At 34.6% G+C, this 16,472-nt stretch overlaps 1 non-coding gene across 1 annotated transcript; it reads right to left on the bottom strand.

Moving 5' to 3' along the window:
• Window positions 1-12,591: 12,591 nt before the first annotated feature.
• On the bottom strand, window positions 12,592-12,695 carry LOC112719091 (small nucleolar RNA R71). The gene has a single exon (XR_003161408.1). It is a non-coding gene; the product is annotated as a small nucleolar RNA R71 (small nucleolar RNA).
• Between the last annotated feature and the right edge of the window lie 3,777 nt (window positions 12,696-16,472).

A 16,472-nucleotide genomic window follows, 5' to 3' on the forward strand; every position in this document is an offset into this window, starting at 1 on the left:
GGACCTCTATAGCTCAAGTTATGATCGATTGAATGCGAAGAGGTCAGGGCTGACGCTTTGCAGTTCCTTCAGCTTCTTGTATTCCTTCCACTTTTACATGCTTCCTTTCCATCCTCTAAGCCATTCCTGCCCTGTAATCTCTAGAAACACTTAACACACATATCATGGCATCGAATGATAATAAGAGAGGATTAAAATTAGCTAAATTAAGACCAAAGAAACATGTTTTCAATTATAGCACAAAATCAGGAAGGAAAATGTAAAACATGCAATTTACATGAATAAGTGTGAGAGTAGTGGATAAAATCCACTCAATTAAGCACAAGATGTACCATGAAATAGTGGTGCATCAGCACCATAGCTTCTACGAACAACCAATTCAGAATCAAGATCAATCAAGAATCATGGCTCAGAACTTTGTTGTATAACATCCCGATTCTCCACAGAGTTATTCTCAGAAATTCTGTGATGAGAAATTCGATAAATATCTGAGAATCACCACATCATAAAATAATAAGGCGAATTTAGACTTGATAAGTGAAAAGAATATATATACCGGGAGAGATAAATGTGTGTCCTAAGCTTCAATATTATCTTACTCTGTTTTAATTAGCAATGAGATTTGGTGATTTTAAAAATTACCCTTCCGATTCAATTATTCTATGGAGTAATTACTTTCATAAGATTTTAATCATCTATTTAGCTGTTTTTGAAAAGAGTTGATAAATAAATCATTGAACCACACAATTTTAATGAACCAAGCCTTGAACCAGATTGGTTTCTTTTCCTTTGGTCCAATCAAACCACCTCCCACCCAATTAAACCCAACCCTGATTACCTCTTCTTTCAGCACCACTTGAAACTCATTCATAAACCATAATTCCACCTCTTCAGATGTGCAATGCTGCTGTGTTAGAGGGAGGAGAAGACACGAAGCTCTCATCTGCAAGCTCAGCCCATCCTTCCTTCTGTTTAAATATAGGTAAGTAGCTTCAATTTATTTTCTTCCCCAAAACACACATCAAGCAGAGAAAAGAGAGGAAGGGCCAGTGACAGAAAAATAAGAGAGAGCAGGGAGGAGGACGGTCAAAGTTGAACTAGGAGTTTCATCCTACTCACCCAATTGATTCCTTGAGCTTCTTTGTAAAGTAAGAACCAATAATTTCACCTTCTTTCCTTACTTCTCTAATTCAAACCTCTGACTAACTCCTTGCTCCATTCATCTAGCTTGCCCAATTTTTGAAACAGCCACCATCACAAGAAAGAAAGGGTAAGTAATTTGCTCTTGCTTGTATTAATTTTGGTCGAATGGCCTTGTGTGTGTAATAGAGAATGTTGGTTCTTGTTGCGATTAGGGTTCGGTTGCAAAGAGGCAGCAGAGGCAGCCTTTGTGTGTTTGATCAACAAATAAGGTAAGGGATAGGATATATAGAATATTATGTTTGCAGCTATGTATACCTGTGATGATTGATGGTTTTTTATGTGTTTGATTGATGAGGAGTGCATATTGAATTTCTGTTATGATAAAAATGCAAAAAGTGAATGTTTAATTATGAATGTGCATTTGTAAAAAGGTGAATTGATGAGTATAAATTCTTGGAGCTATGCTGATCATTCTAGCAACTTGGTTAGTCAAAAGAAAGGTAGAATTATGGTTTTAGAGGAATTTTAGGCTTAAATATAAGATTTGGTATGTGAGGTTGTTGGAATTACATTATGCAAAATTTCTGCAATTTCTTCATAATTAGCAACAGAATGAACGAATTTTTGGGAGCAGTCCAGACCAAAATTTTGGGTGAAATTAATTTTTGTATAACTTCAGTGTGTCGAGAATGTTCCATAAAAAATTCAAGGAATTTGGCCAAGTGGTTTAAATGATATGAATTTTTTGAAAATAGTAGCTACTATAGAATTTTTCTGGTTTTCTGGTCTTGCAATATCAATTTCAAACAACTGGAACTCTTGTTTTACTTAACATTTTAAGTTGCTGCAAGAAAGGTTTTGAAGATCTGTACGTCCACTTTAATTGAGTACAAATTTCTTATTCATATCTATTTTGTAGACTTAATTAAGTCACTTGAAAGCTGGGTTGCTTGCTGAAAATTCTGAACTGATTTATGAAAACAAGGCATTACTTCCAATTGAGAATTAATTAATCAAATGATATGATATGAACCTAAAACTTGTTTGTTCTGAACCTTAGGAAAGTTGAGTATATTTTCACCAAAATTTAGATGCAACGGATTAGAATTGAATTTATGATGGATTTCTATTTTTTTGAATTTTTATGGGTGCAGTAGCAGATTTTCATAGTTTGTTATCAAATTTAATTCTAATTCAAATACAGTAAAACCTAATTCAAATTAAAGATTAGGATATCTAAAATGATCTTATCAAGAGAGATAGTCTGTGAATAAGCTTTTGCAACATAAAAATCACATCACAAGACAGCAAGGTGCTGTTCCAAGAATCTAGAACAACAGTCTCGATTTTTCTTCAATATCTAGCATTAAACTGCCCAGAAAAATATAACTTATTGTTCTTTAGAAACTTGAGTTCAATACGAACACGTGGACATAAAGTTTCTGTAGTCTTGTTGCCATTTGATTTTGCCATTAGTTTGGTATTTATTTTATTTTGTATATCTCTGATGATATTTATGGTTTTGCTAATGGGTTTGTTAAGAAAAGCATATGATAAAAATAAGCTAATATACACAATCCTGTTAGTACAAAAGACACATATGTAGTAAATATTATCGAGTCTAGAGTTTTATACGATTACTGGAAAGTGACACCTGATGACTAGCAGTGATTTGGACCTACCAGAAATTGGGTCGTTACATGTTGCAACTCCCATATCCATGAATCAGGATGAAAACAACTACCTACAGTGGAAGGATCAAGCAAAATCAACAATTGAAAGAAATGACATGCTGAATCATCTCACTAGAGAAGAAATTCCTCAACTTCTTTTTTCCAATAGTGCTGTGAATCCAGAATTTCAGAAATGGAAGTGGCAAGATGCTCTCCTGAAATCGTGGTTGTTAGCTTCGATGTCGACTCTGTTCACCACAAGAATGGTTGGTTGTACACTCACACATCAGATCTAGAGAAGGTTAGAAGATTATTTCTCATCCGAAATCAAAGCCAAAGTAATGCAATTAAAGAACAAATTAAGCACGATTCAGATAGGTAGCTCAGTCACTGAGTATGTTTTAGCAATAAAGAGTACTATGGATGCGTTGGCCTCTGTAGGAGAATCAATGAAAGAGAGCGATCATGTCAATGCAATTATACACGGTCCAACTAAAGAATATGAAAATGTGATGACTTCAGTTTTAGCAAGGTCAACCAGTATAACAGTGGGAGAATTAGAAGCTTTATTGCTAACTCATAAAAGCATGTTAGCAAGATTCAGAAAATTCGAATCCTTTGTACAAGTTAATGTAGCTCAGCACTTACAATTTCAACAAAATCAATTCTATCCCCAAAATTCAACATCAAAAGAAAATTTTAGAGGCAATTTTCCAGGAAAATCAAGAAGAATGTTAGAGGAAGCAGCAGAGGCACACATGACTCAGAAAGAATGACTCAAGATGCAAGAATATTCATACAAGAAAATGATAATCATGGTGACTACAATAGAGGATAGTATGCCCGAAGAAGAATGATGCAAGAAAGTGGAAGACCACAATGTCAAGTTTGTGACAAAGTTGGACACACAGCAATATTCTACTGGTACAGGTATGACAAGGAAGATATGCAGGGAAGCAGCAATCAAATCACTCAACCAAAAGCAAATTACAGCAGTATTTTGGCAACACCCTTCATTGTTCAAGATTCAAATTTGTATATCGTGACTCTGGAGCCACACATCACATTACTCATGATGCACAAAACCTCATAGAGAAAGAAGCATACACTGGAGATGAGCAAGTTGTCATAGGAGATGGATCAGGTTTGTATATTCATCATGTTGGTAAAATGTGTTTTAAAATTGACTTGAACTTCACTTACTCTAACCAAATTGCTTCATGTACCTGAAATCACAAATAATCTAGTTAATCAATTATATTGTGACAATATAGTCTTTTTTTTAGTTCTATGTAACAAATGCTGCATTAAATCACAAAAAACTAAAAAATTATTGCTTTAAAAGAATGTTGATAGAGGCCTCTATAAATTTGGAAACATTACAGCAACTAACTAACTGAATCTCTAATTGATGTTGTAACTAATAATAATAGCACAACTAAGAGTACATACACCTATCAATGTGTATATAAAAAGTAACTACTAAAATATTATATTAGTCAATTAATATATTATAAATATATATTTTAAAAATTAATTAAATAATATATATTTATATACACTATACAAATATTCAATGATTGATTTTTTATATTTGGTAGAGGAAAAATGAATGGTATAAATAGGGTGAGAGGAAAATAGAAGCAAGAAAGAAAGGGAAGAAATGCCATAAATGGAGAAAGAGAGAGCCCCACAGTGTACCAGCCCCTTCTCGTTGAGTCTCCGAAGTCTCTGGGGTCTGGACCACCTTGATCTTGACACGTGCCCAAGCCCTTTGATCGTGACTCGCTGGTCCACCTACACCTGATTTTCCGTCGCGAACCTTCCACGGTGGCACCGTACGTCACTCTGTGGGCCCCTCTGCATTGCTGTCCATCCGATCTGGAACTTCCTCCATCACAACGGCTCTAACGTGTGAGCTGTAATGCACCGCCGTACCACTGGGTCCCATGCTCCCACATGAACCCGAGCCGGCAAAACTAGATTTGCCTCTCAATATTCTTTAGTTGTGAAATCACATAAACCCACCACACTTCACGCTTCTTTTTCTCTCTCTATTTTATTTATTTATTTTATATTTATTGATTTATTTTAAATTGGTGAAATTAATCAATTTTATGGTCGTTCTTCTTGTTGTTAGGGGAGATACTTTTTCAATCATGTCATTGAATAAGGACACAAAGTCACAAACTAAATCACGGATATAATATAATCACCCGAAAACAAAATTTAAGGTAACTTACAACTCAAGAAGTAGGGTTTTGACTTCAATGGCTACTACCCATTAGCTAGCATGCATGACAATTACATCACATTGGGGATTCAATTATTTAAATATTTAACAAACGGAAAACGACTCTTGTATAACTAAAAACTAAAATATATAAGTTATAATAAAAAAATAATAATAACACACCTTTATTCTCCTTTAATACTCTTGTTAATCTTTCTTTTGTTTCATCTCCCCCTCCCCCAAAAGGATATATATGGATTCAAATAATATAATAACATAATCCTTAACATACACATGGGGAATTTAACTTGTGGGGCTATGCTTGTTATAAATATTTATGTAATTCCTTAAAGAGCTCAACACTTCTTAAACTATCATCCAATGAAATGTTGTAGTTTTTCTCTTTTCCTTTTGAAAATATATAGTAGTATACACTATAATGGTATTTTCTTTCGCTAACTTTTATGTCCCTGGTCCCGCCCCCTTTTTGTTTGAGTTAATTAAGCAATTGTTTCCCTAGTGTATGTTTTGTCAATCTTATATGTTGATGTGCAATTATGGAGAAAACTGTACAATTAAAACTGTTTTAAGATTCCAATGACACGAAAATGAATGCTACCAAATACCAACATGTACAACATCAATTTCTATGAATACATATCCATCACATGGTGGTTGATGCCACATATATACAAATATACTAGTAGCACAATTATTATATATGATATAATTATATCTCCACTTGTTATTTTTTATTCATTTGTAGTCCTTTTCTAATAGTAATTTTAAGTATATATCACTGTTTATTATATTAGTACTTTCACAATTTTGTGATTCAAATAAAAAAGACACACAAGAATGGTCGGAGGAAATTGTGAACCACATTGATTCCTTAAGCACAAGGAATATATACAAGGGAAAAAAGGTAGTGAGATCTCTAGATTTTTTATATTTTTTTCGTATCAGTTTCCACTCGAAAACCTATCATTTTGTCTATTCATATCTAACCAGGAATCTGTTCAAATTTATTCGATAGTTGCTGTTTTATATTAGAACCTGGTGCCAATGTGTCCATAGAGTATTAAAAAGGGGGCATGTAGTTTGTTATTTATCCTAGTCAACAGTTTATTAGTTAGGGAACCAATTTTTTATTAACAGATCCAGATTTTATAAACCACAAGACACCAGTAAATATATCGGATAGTATCAAATAATAATTCACGATGTGTAAGTATCAATTCTATAAGTATCAAATAAGAGAAGAACTGTTTCCCACATATTCAAACTATTTAAGATGAAGAACGAAACCTTTTCTTAAGAAGAAATCAATTACATAAATTAAAGGTAGAAAACCTAATGTATTAAACCATGGAATTAACAGAACTCTTAATTTTAACTGAGAAGAATTAGAAACTCTTGTTCTTCATAAAATCCTTAAGAAATTATAACTGCAAATTTTTTTTGAAGAAGAGAGCAGTCTCCTCCTGACTTGCCTTTCTCAACGAGTAATCTCACTTATTTATACTAAAATTTCTACTAATTCAAATTTAAATTCAAATTCAAATTCTAAAACTAATCTTATCTTAACCAGAGTAGTTAAGACAACTTCCTAAATTTAATTTAAAATAATATAAAAACTGACTTAATAAATTTAAATACAAACCTTTATCCATCTAAGATCAAAGAGAGTCTATAATCAAAGAGAATCAAATCCGGAGGTTATTTGATTTGATCTTGGAAAGTCACTGGGAGTTTATTGGGCCATTTTTCCAAAGTTCCTTAGTTGGTGATGATGCTAAGGGCGTTAAATGCTCTCTTTCTTGTGTAGCACGTTTTTTCAAAAATTTTGACTCGTGCGTATGTACAAGAGTGTGCATACGCAAACCTTCAGATGCATTTTTTTTTTATTAGAGCGTATGTTCTTTTATCTGCGTAGGCACACCTTCTGTTTTCTCAATGTTTTTGTTTTATTACTCCCTGATTATCCTTACTCTGTAACTTGAATTTTTTATCTTTAAAATATTGTATTACCTTAAAAACACTATGAAACTTGTTAAGTAGCACTAATAGTTGATTTTAATCGGATTGAGATTTATGTATTTAAACTTAAGAAAACATAAAAAAAAACATAATAAAAATTACTAAAGATGCAGATGTATCATTAACTAACAAAAAATAAGTAAAAAAAAAAGAGAAAAAGAGAAAAAAAATTGGTTGAAAAAAAAGGTGATTTCCAATTCTTTTTCCATAATTCATATTTAGGTTTGATTTAGTAAATTTTTTTTAAGAAGTATTTTATATTTTGTGTTTGGTAAATCAAAAAGATCATATAATTATATTTACAATTTTTAAAAAATAGAGATACTTTTGAAAGCATCTAAGGGAAGTTTTTTAAAATTGATTTGTACTTATTAAAATTAAAAATCCAATATAACCTTATATATTAATTAATTTTAAATTTAACCCTTAAATTTATGTCAATTATAATATTTTTAAATTTTAAAAATTAATTACAAACACAATTATTGTTACTTGTGCTTTTTGAAAATTATTTTTAATTTGATTTACCAAATATAATGTTACAACTTTAAAAAAATAAAAAAATCTCTACCATCAAGTAAAATACATAACCAAGTCCAACGAAATTGATATAATGTATTTTACATTCTCGCGTCACTTACTATGTGTGTGCTTCTTTTTCATACTTACACTTATGCTACTGCTTCTTCTCCTTCTTCTTTTTTCTCATCTTTCTCTGTTGTTATCGTCGTTATTATCATCATCATCACTACCACCTCTTTCTCCTCCTCCTTCTTCTTTTCTAATTTGATTTCTTCTTTTTATGCTTTTTTGTCCTCGTCCATCATCATCATCATCATCATCATCATCATGTTCTTCTTCTTAGTTAAACATCACACAGTTAGTTTAATGATAAGAAATTTTGGTATCAAAATTAAGAAATTTTTTGTTGTCACGGTTAAAAATTTTGGTGTTATTTTCTGATAAATTTTGTATAATTCAAAACTCTCATTCCTCCTCCACTTTTTCTTTCACCCTCTTAACAAGAACCTGTGTCACAGTTAAAAAAATTTGGTATCTAAACTAAAAAACTTCCTGTGTTACGGTTAAAAATTTTCGGTATTATTTTCTGATAAAATTCTGCATAACTCAAAACTCCCCCTCATCATCATCATCATCATCATCATCATCATCTTCTTCTTCTTCTTCCTTTCTTGTTCATCTTCTCATTCTTGTTTCACTTTCTCATAATTTTTCTTATTTTATTCTCTTAACAAGAATAAAAATAAGATAAAAAAAATCAAACAAAGAAGAAGAAATACAAAATGCTACAAAACTAAAAGGAGGAGAAAAAGAAAAAAAACATCAACAAAAGCAGCAATAAAAGAACGACGATGCGGAGGAAACACGCGAAGAAGAAAAAGAAGGAATGCAAAGAAGAAGGAATTTATATTAAACAGCACGAGATACAAACGTTCACGTTAATGGGTATGGGTGTTTATGGATCGGATCCGATCTGCATATTTGCGAAATTTATCCAAATCAGATCCGAAAATTGCGATCGAAATTCATGGATCCGATCCTCAAGGCTATCGGATCGGATCGGATCTGCACACCAAGAGGATTGGATTGCAGATTTTATGTAGGTATCCGCATATCCGTATAAATAAATAAATATTCTTTTTATGTTTTATTTCAACTAATAATTATTATATATATTGTATTATTTTATTTTTATTATTTAAGAAAAATATGTTTAATATTATTTTAAAAGTGTTCAACCCCTGGCCCAAGTTATAAAGCCATGCCCAATAAAGATAAAAGACCCACTAATGAGCGGATAGGCATTGTTTTTAGGTAGTTTTTAGTATGATCTAGTTATTTTTAGGGATGTTTTCATTAGTTTTTATGTTAAATTCACATTTCTGGACTTTACTATGAGTTTGTGTGTTTTTCTGTGATTTCAGGTATTTTCTGGCTGAAATTGGGGGACCTGAGCAAAACTCTGATAGGAGGCTGATAAAGGACTGCTGATGCTGTTGGAATCTGACCTCCCTGCACTCAAAATGGATTTTCTGGAGCTATAGAACTCCAAATGGCATGCTCTCAATGGCGTTGGAAAGTAGACATCCAGAGCTTTCCAGAAAAATATAATAGTCCATACTTTATTCGTAATTAGATGAAGTAAACTGGCACTCAACGCCAGTTCCATGTTGCATTCTCGAGTCAAACGCCAGAAACACGTCACGAACCAAAGTTGAACGCCCAAAACACGTTACAACTTGGCGTTCAACTCCAAGAGAAGCCTCAGCTCGTGGATAGATCAAGCTCAGCCCAAGCACACACCAAGTGGGCCCCGGAAGTAAATTTATGCATTAATTACTTACTTCTGTAAACCCTAGTAGCTAGTCTAGTATAAATAGGATAGTTTACTATTGTATTAGACATCTTTGGTCTCAGTTTTATTTTATTATTCATCTTAGGAGACTATTGATCACGTTTGGGGGCTGGCCATTCGGCCATTCCTGGACCTTCATCACTTATGTATTTTCAACGGTGGAGTTTCTACACACCATAGATTAAGGGTGTGGAGCTCTGCTGTACCTCAAGTTTCAATGCAAGTACTACTATTTTCTATTCAATTCGACTTATTCTTATTCTAAGATATTCGTTGCACTTCAACATGATGAATGTGATGATCCGTGACACTCATCATCATTCTCACCTATGAACGCGTGACTGACAACCACTTCCGTTCTACCTTAGACCGGGCGCATATCTCTTGGATTCCTTAATCAGAATCTTTGTGGTATAAGCTAGAATTGATGGCGGCATTCATGGGAATCCGGAAAGTATAACCTTGTCTGTGGTATTCTGAGTAGGATTCCGGGATTGAATGACTGTAACGAGCTTCAAACTCGCGATTGCTGGGCGTGATGACAAACGCAAAAGAATCAAGGGATTCTATTCCAACATGATCGAGAACCGACAGATGATTAGTCATGCTGTGACAGAGCATTTGGACCATTTTCACTGAGAGGATGGGATGTATCCATTGATAACGGTGATGCCTTACATATAGCTTGCCATGGAAAGGAGTGACAAAGATTGGATAAAAGCAGTAGGAAAACAGAGATTTAGAAGGAACACAACACCTCCATACACCTATCTGAAATTCCCACCATTGGATTACATGAGTAACTTTATCTTTATTTTCTATTTAATTTATTATTATTATTCAAAAAACCAATAATCTCTTAAATTAGTTAAATCCGCCTAACTGGGATTTACAAGATGACCATAGCTTGCTTCATACCAACAATCTCTGTGGGATCGACCCTTACTCATGTAAGGTATTACTTGGACGATCCAGTACACTTGCTGGTTAGTTGTGTGGAGTTGTGACAAAGTGTGATTTATGTTTGAGAGCACCAAGTCTTTGGAGCCATTGTTGATGATCACAATTTCGTCCACTAAGTTTTTGGCGCCGTTGTCGGGGATTGTTCGAGTATGGACAACTGACGATTCATCTTGTTGCTCAGATTAGGTAATTTTCTTTTTATTTTCTTTTCAAAAAAAGTTTTCAAAAATCTTTCAAAAATTTGTCTTTATTTCGTTTTTCTAAAGAATATTTTCGAAAAAAATAATAAAAATAAAAAAATCCTAAAATCATAAAAATAAAAAATATTTTGTGATTCTTGTTTGAGTCTTGTGTCAATTTTTAAGTTTGGTGTCAATTGCATGTTTTAAAAATCTCTTGCATTTTTCGAAAATTCATGCATTCATAGTGTTCTTCATGATCTTCAAGTTGTTCTTGGTAAATCTTCTTGTATGATCTTGATGTTTTCTTGTTTTGTGTTTTTTGTTATTTTTCATGTGCATTTTTGCATTCATAGTGTCCATGCATTAAAGATTTCTAAGTTTGGTGTCTTTGCATGTTTTCTTCAAAGTGTTCTTGGTGTTCATCTTGACATTCATAGTGTTCTTGCATGCATCATGTGTTTTGATCCAAAATTTTCATGTTTTGGGTCATTTTTGTGTTTTTCTCTCTCATCATAAAAAAATTCAAAATAAAAAATATCTTTTCCTTAATTTTCTCATAATTTTCGAAAATTTGAGTTGACTTAGTCAAAAATTTTTAAAATTAGTTGTTTCTTACAAGTCAAGTCAAATTTTCAATTTTAAAAATCTTATCTTTTCAAAATCTTTTTCAAAAATCATATCTTTTTCATTTTTTTACTATTTTTCGAAAATTCTTTAAAATATTTTTTTCAAAAATCTTTTTCTTAATTTTATCTTTATTTTCGAAAATTATGCTAACAATTAATGTGATTGGTTCAAAAACTTGAAGTTTGTTACTTTCTTGTTAAGAAAGGTTCAATCTTTAAATTCTAGAATCTTATCTTTTAGTTTTTTGTTAGTCAAGTAATTAATTTTAATTTTAAAAATTAAATCTATCTTATCTTATCTTTTATGTCATATCTTTTTCAAAATTTTATCTTTTTCAAAAATTTGATTTTAAAATATCTTTTCTAACTTCTTATCTTCGTATCTTTTCAAATTTGATTTTTAAATCTTTTTCAACTAACTAATTGACTTTTTGTTTGTTTTTTATCTTTTTCAAAACCACCTAACTACTTTTTCCTCTCTACTTTTGGAAAATATCTCATCCCTTTCTCAAAAATTCTTTTTAATTAACTAAATGTTTTAAATTTTAATTTTAATTCTATCTCATCTTTAATTTTCGAAAATCATTAACTCATTTTCAAAATTAATTTTCGAATTCTCTCTCTCATCTTCTTCTATTTATTTATTCATTTACTAACACTTCTCTTCACCTCCCTTCATCTCCAATCACTGCCTCTATCCTTACCCTTGTGTTTGGATTCTCCTTTCTTTATTCTTTTCTTCTTCTACTAATAATAAGGATCCTCTTCACTATGACATAGAGGATTCCTCTTCTTTTCTTGTTCTCTTCTCTTTCATATGAGCAGGAACAAGGAAAACAAGCACTCTTGTTGAAGCTGATCCTGAACCTGAAAGGACTCTGAAGAGGAAACTAAGAGAAGCTAAATTACAACAATCCAGAGGCAACCTTTCTGAAATTTTCGAACAAGAGAAGGAGATGGCAGCCGAACCCAACAACAATAATGCAAGGAGGATGCTTGGTGATTTTACTAAACCCACGTCCAAGTTTGATGGAAGAAGCATCTCAATTCCTGCCATTGGAGCAAACAATTTTAAGCTGAAACCTCAATTAGTTGCTCTAATGCAATAGAACTGCAAGTTTCATGGACTTCCATCTGAAGATCCTTACAGTTTTTAACTGAGTTCTTGCAGATTTGTGAGAATGTTAAGACGAATAGAGTAGATTCTGAAGTCTACAGGCTCATGTTTTTCCCTTTTGCTATAAGAGACAGAGCTAGAACATGGTTGGACTCACAACCTAAAGATAGCCTGGACTCCTGGGATAAGCTGGTCACGGCTTTCTTGGATAAATTCTTTCCTCCTCAAAAGCTGAGCAAGTTTAGAGTGGATGTTCAGACCTTTAAGCAAAAAGATGGTGAATCCCTCTATGAAGCTTGGGAAAGATACAAGCAGATGACCAAAAAATGTCCTTCTGACATGTTTTCAAAGTGGACCATATTAGATATATTCTATTATGGTCTATCTAAGTTTTCCAAGATGTCATTGGACCACTCTGCAGGTGGATCCATTCACCTAAAGAAGGGAGTTCTTGAAATTGATGCTCTGAATGCCATATTGGCTCAAAACAAAGTGTTGACTCAGCAAGTCAACATGATTTCTCAAAGTCTGAATGGATGGCAAAATGCATCCAACAGTACTAAAGAGGCATCTTCTGAAGAAGAAGCTTATAATCCTGAAAACCCTGCAATGGCAGAGGTAAATTACATGGGTGAGTGGAAGAAATAGGCTCAGCAATATCAAGCCTTATCCATCATCTTCTCAGTAACAGACAGAGAATTATGAACAGAATACCTCTAACTTAGCAAACTTAGTCTCTGATCTGTCTAAGGCCACTTTAAGTTTCATGAATGAAACAAGGTCCTCCATCAGAAATCTGGAGGCACAAGTGGGCCAGCTGAGTAAGAAAATCACTGAAACCCCTCCTAGTACTCTCCCAAGCAATACTGAAGAAAATCCAAAAAGAGAGTGCAAGGCCATTGATATAATCAATATGGCCTAATGCAAGGAGGAGGGAGAGGACGTGAATCCCAATGAGAAGATCTCATGGGATGTCTCTCAAGCAGGAAAGAGTTCCCTATTAAGGATCCAAAGGAATCTGAGGCTCATCTAGAGACCATAGAGATTCCATTAAATCTCCTTCTGCCATTCATGAGCTCTGAAGATTATTCTTCCTCTGAAGAGGATGAAGATATAATTGGAGAGCAAGTTGCTCAATATCTAGGAGCCATCATGAAGCTGAATGCCAAGTTATTTGGTAATGAGACTTGGGAAGGTGAACCTCCCTTGCTCATTAGTGAACTTGATACATGGGTTCAGCAAACTTTATCTCAAAAGAAACAAGATCCTGGGAAATTCTTAATACCCTGTACCATAGGCACCATGACCTTTGAAAAAGCTCTGTGTATAAAACCTAGGGTCAGGCATAAATCTTATGCCACTCTTTGTAATGGAGAAGCTGGGGATCATTGAGGTACATCCTGCCTTATTCTCATTACAATTGGCAGACAAGTCAGTAAGACAAGCTTATGGATTAGTAGAGGATGTGTTGGTAAAGGTTAAAGGCCTTTACATTCCTGCTGATTTCATAATCTTAGACACTAGGAAGGAGGAGGATGAATGCATCATCCTTGGAAGACCTTTCATAGCCACAGCAGAAGCTGTGATAGATGTTAACAGAGGAGAATTAGTCCTTCAATTGAATGGGGACTATCTTGTGTTTAAGGCACATGGCTATCTTTCTGTAATAAGGGAGAGTAAGCATGCAGAGCTTCTCTCAGTACAGAGTCAAACAGAGCACCCACAATCAAACTCTAAGTTTGGTGTTGGGAGGCCACAACCAAACTCTAAGTTTGGTGTTGAATCCCCACAACCAAACTCCAAGTTCGGTGTTGGGACTATACAACATTGACCTGATCACCTGTGAGGCTCCATGAGAGCCCACTGTCAAGCTATTGACATTAAAGAAGTGCTTATTGGGAGGCAACCCAATTTTTATTTATCTAATTTTCTTTTATTTTATTGTTCTTTTATGTTTTATTAGGTTCATGATCATGTGGAGTCAAGAAAAAAATATTAAAATTAAAAACAGAATCAAAAATAGCAGAAGAAAAATCACACCCTAGAGGAAGGACTTACTGGCGTTTAAACGCCAGTAAGGAGCATCTGGCTAGTGTTCAACGCCAGAACAGAGCATGGATCTGGCGCTGAACAGCAGAAACAAGCAACATCCCGGCGTTCAAATGCCAAGAATGCACCCTGAGGAGAGCCGGTGCTGAATGCCAGAAACAAGCATGGAACTGGCGTTCAACGCCAGAAACATGCTGCACATGGGCGTTGAACGCCCAGAACATGCATCACTTCGGTGTTTAAACACCAGAATTGCATGGAAAGGCATTTTACATGCCTAATTGGTGCAGGGATGTAAATCCTTGACACCTCAGGATCTATGGACTCCACAGGATCCCCACCTACCATATTCTCCCCTCTTCTCAACATTCATCCTCTCTTTCCAATAAACACTCTTCCCCAAAACCCTTCACCAATCACCTCAATCTCTCTTCCCAATCACCCCTTTCACCACTCACATCCATCCACTATTCCCCATAAACCCCACCTACCTTCAAAATTCAAATTTCTTTCCCACCCAAACCCACCCTAAATAGGCCGAACCTACTCCCTCTCCCTTCACTATATAAACCCCTCCATTCTTCTTCATTTTCACACAACACAATACTCTCTTCTCCTTCTTGGCCGAATATACCTCTCCCCCTCTCCTCCATATTTTCTTCTTCTTCTTTTTCTTCTTCTTCTTCTCTTCTTTCATCTCTTGCTCGAGGGCGAGCAATATTCTAAGTTTGGTGTGGTAAAACCATAGCTTTTTTTGTTTCTCCATAACCATTGATGGCACCTAAGGCCGGAGAATCCTCTAGAAAAGGGAAAGGGAAGACAAAAGCTTCAACCTCCGAGTCATGGGAGATAGAAAGATTCATCTCCAAAGCCCATCAAGACCACTTCTATGATGTTGTGGCCAAGAAGAAGGTGATCCCCGAGGTCCCTTTCAAGCTCAAGAAAAATGAGTATCCGGAGATCTGACATGAGATCCAAAGAAGAGGTTGGGAAGTTCTAACCAACCCCATCCAACAAGTCAGAATCTTAATGGTTCAAGAGTTCTATGCCAATGCATGGATCACTAGGAACCATGATCAAAGTAAGAACCCGAACCCAAAGAATTATCTTACAATGGATCGGGGGAAATACTTAGATTTTAGTCCAGAAAATGTGAGGTTGGCATTCAACTTGCCCATGATGCAAGGAGATGCACGCCCCTACACTAGAAGGGGCAACTTTAATCAAAGGTTGGGCCAAGTCCTTATGGACATATGTGTGGAAGGAGCTCAATGGAAAAGAGATTCCAAAGGCAAGCTATGGTCACCTTGTAAATCTCAGTCAGGCAGATTAAAATGGTTATGGAGTTTTAATAATTAAAAAGATAAATAAAACATAAAGTAAAGATAGAGATATTTATGTAATTCATTGGTGAGAATTTCAGATAAGTGCATAGAGATGCTTTGTTCCTGTTGAATCTCTGCTTTCCTACTGCCTTTATCCAATCTTTCATACTCCTTTCCATGGCAATCTGTATGTAGGGCATCACCGTTGTCAATGGCTACTTCCCGTCCTCTCAGTGAAAATGGTCTAAATGCACTGTCACCGCATGGCTAATCATCTGTCGGTTCTCGATCATGTTGGAATAGAATCCAGTGATCCTTTTGCGTCTGTCACTACGCCCAACATTCGCGAGTTTGAAGCTCGTCACAGTCATCCCTTCTCAGATCCTACTCAGAATACCACAGACAAGGTTTAGACTTTCTGAATCTCAGGAATGGCCGCCAATAATTCTAGCTTATACCACGAAGACTCCGATCTTTCGGAATGGAGGCTAAGAGATACACACTCAATCTTAAGTAGAATGGAATTGGTTGTCAGTCACGCGTTCATAGGTTGAGAATAGTGATGAGTGTCTGAAGAGAGAACTTTTGCATGGTCTAGAATTCAGAATAAATTTCCATTTCAAGTATAGCTTCTAAACCAACAAAAGTCCTTTCTTACAAACGTTTTGGTTGTCACAAGTAACAAACCCCTAAATAAATTGATAACCGAAGTATTTAAACCTCGGGTCGTCTTCTCAAGGAACT

This window comes from Arachis hypogaea, chromosome 10, assembly GCF_003086295.3.
Source record: "Arachis hypogaea cultivar Tifrunner chromosome 10, arahy.Tifrunner.gnm2.J5K5, whole genome shotgun sequence".
Classification (NCBI taxonomy): domain Eukaryota; kingdom Viridiplantae; phylum Streptophyta; class Magnoliopsida; order Fabales; family Fabaceae; genus Arachis; species Arachis hypogaea.